The sequence below is a fragment of the Gastrolobium bilobum genome, unplaced genomic scaffold (genome assembly GCF_033153095.1).
Source record: "Gastrolobium bilobum isolate Gb01-03AN ecotype WA unplaced genomic scaffold, APGP_CSIRO_Gbil_v1 utg374529, whole genome shotgun sequence".
NCBI lineage: Eukaryota > Viridiplantae > Streptophyta > Magnoliopsida > Fabales > Fabaceae > Gastrolobium > Gastrolobium bilobum.
The window spans coordinates 26,372-29,332 of NW_026897742.1; the positions used below are offsets into that span (position 1 = coordinate 26,372).

Below are 2,961 nucleotides of genomic sequence, written 5' to 3' on the forward strand. Positions count from 1 at the left end.
GAAGTGGTCGAGGGAACTTCAGTGTCCCCTGGTAGTGATCCTGGTGTTCTTGTTTGGAAATTGGCAGCAATCTGTCCCAGATGGGACTCAATGTTCCTAACCACTGCATCATTCCTGGTGACATATTCCTTGACATAATTTTCCAGGGTGTTGATGCGTTGGTCCTCTCTGTGGAACGGAACGTAGTTGTTTCTCTTTTGTTCAAATGTTCCACTGTTGTTGCCTTGCTGATACTGCTGCTGATTGTTGAATGGTCTTTGGTTCATGGGTGGCCTCCATTGGGTGTTGTGGTTCTGATCCTTAATGATAGTTCCTCCAGGGCTTGAATTTGTATTGCGTCCTGCTTGTTGATTGTCTCTGGTGAAGTTCATGTTGCCAAAATTTTCTGCATAACACACCAATGCAGTGGATGGGCAGTCTGTTGAGTCATGAAGGTCACCACAGGCTGAGCATTGTTCTGTCTCAGCTGCTGTGAGTTGTAAGACTTCTATCCTTGGTGCTGATTGGTCAGCTTTTAGGTTCTTCACTTCATTCATGAGTGATGCCAGCTGGGCTTCCATGGTGGTTTGCTTATCCAGTTCTAGCATGCCTGGCTTCCTTACTGGGCTCACCCTGTCTATTGGCCATTGGAGACATCTTTCAGCAGTTCTTTCTATGATTTCATACCTGGATTCAAGTGTTCCTGTAAAGAAATATCCTCCTGCAGCAAAATCTAAGTGAGATTGAGAAGTATGGTCAAGTCCCTTATTGAAAGATTGTAACACTCCCCAACTCTCTACCCCATGGTTTGGACATTTCCTGATGATGTCCTTATATCTCTCCCATGCTTCATAGAGATTTTCTCTATAAAACATTCTGAAGTTAGAGATTTCTGCCCTAACATCAGCTTGTCGAGACATTGGGAGAAACCTCTCAAAGTGTTAGAGAGCTCCTCCCATGTGTGGATTGACCCAGGGGTGAGAGTTTTCATCCATGTTTTTGCCTTTAAGCCCAAGGAGTGAGGGAACAACCTCATTCTCATGCTTTCCTCTGTCACACCCTCAGCTTTAAAATTATCACAGATATCTTGGAATGTTGTGAGGTGTGTGTAAGGATCTTCAGCAGAGAGTCCATTGAAGACCCCTGCTTCCCTAATCATGTGAAACATGATAGGTTTCAGTTCAAAATTTGGTGCTACAAGAGGGAGGATTACTCCCCTGTCTGGTCTGTTCCTGAAAGGAGCAGCCAAAGTTTTGAAGTTTTGTTCTGGAGGAACCTCTTCATTATTATTATGATCAGCCATGTTTTCAAGGATTTCTTCCCTGAGGTTTCTTCTTCTTTTATGAAGTGTACGTTCTGGTTCAGGGTCGAAGAGAAGCTCAGGTACTTCAATGGAGTGATCAAAGTCTGTTTCAAACTCTTCACTCATAAACCATAAACACAGAGTATGTATGCACAACAGTTTAAGTGACAAGTAAAAAGAAAAATAAGAGGTAAAGTTAGATATACAGAGTATATACTAAAAACAGTAAATAAGAACAAGATTTAGTGAATCTATCCCAGGCAACGACACCAGAAACTTGTTGGGTGGTTTGCTGATGGTAGAAAAATATAAGTTCAGATAGGGGACGTTCCTCTGTTCTTGCAGAACACAGATTCGTTCCTTTAGTTCCAACCCAAGTGCACAAATGCACGCATCAAGTAATAAAGGGAGTATTAGTGCCCAAATTATCGTTCCCACGAGGATATAGTTCTAATTATTGTCTTATACTATTTTATAAAGAATGAAGATGAGAAGAAAAGTTAGTAAATGAATTGTCTGGTCAAACGTTCCCTACTATCTTGACAACGTTCCTCAGGAACAGTAGGTTCAATCTGGTGACAAACAATTGCTCGCTGCGTTATGTATGTGATCCTTCCTGTTTAGAAGAAGGTGAGATAATAATCATTGGGTTTTATAAGTGCAAGATTAAATAAAGTAAAAACTACTAAAACAGAAATAACTATAATCAAGAGACAACAGGGTGATGGCTTAAACAGTTTAACAGAAGGAACGAATTTACTGCTACACTCTTAAAGGGGCTGTTTTCTCTGCTCAAGACTTAGCACTTTTTGGCTTTGTCCCAGTTTCTTATCTGCCAACTCTGATTCCTCAGCTCATGGACTAGATGGCTCACTAGTTTCCATATTCCTATGGCTTCCTTGACTCCAACAGGTACTTATTAGAATAGAACCTTAAAATGGACGAGTTGGCCCCTTATTCTTAAGGTGACCAGTAGTGTTTTTGCCATAACACTACATTCCCCCAATGGCTAAGCTGTCTGAAATTCCTTCCTTATGGAAGTTTCTTTCTCAGTATGTGCCCAATTTTCATTGGTACACAATGAATATAGCTTACTTAGCCAAAGAAATACAAAAAACTTCAGTCAAGAGTTTTGAAAACAGTTCTTTAAGAGTTTCACAGTTCACCCGTTCCACAGATAGTTCAGCTCATGGCTGATAGTTTAAACAAAATTATTCCCAACTGAAATCCCTTAGACCCGAGATTCAATTAAGAGATAACGAATGGAACGAAGAGAAAAACACTTATATTGATTGAAAAGACAGTTTACAAAAGAACCATAAAATGGAGAAAGATGGGTTGATGCTCGTGAGGAGTCTTAGGGTTGATAAGAGAACAGAGATGGGTTGTCACTTAACTATAGTTACAACTTAAAATAAAACTAAGTTACTAACTACTACTACTAGGTGATCTCTTCCTTTCGGACTTCAAACCCTCCAGGATTCGATGGTGTTTTTATGTGGGGGTGGTCCTATTTATAGATGGAAGAGGAGTGGCAATGTTGTAAATCCTTTGGAGCTAGTTGCTTGACTGAGGGGACGGGATGGTGGCAGCAGAGCGTGAAGATTGCGCAAATTGCTGGATGGAACAGGATTTGGTGATGATTAGATGCTGTTTGCAGTCCTTCCCATGCTTTGCTT

The 2,961-nt window shown here is 40.8% G+C and overlaps 1 non-coding gene across 1 annotated transcript; it reads left to right on the forward strand.

The window, feature by feature from the left end:
- The first annotated feature begins 777 nt into the window (after positions 1–777).
- On the forward strand, positions 778–884 carry LOC133309692 (small nucleolar RNA R71). Its single transcript, XR_009751364.1, has one exon. It is a non-coding gene; the product is annotated as a small nucleolar RNA R71 (small nucleolar RNA).
- The last annotated feature ends 2,077 nt before the right edge of the window (positions 885–2,961 follow it).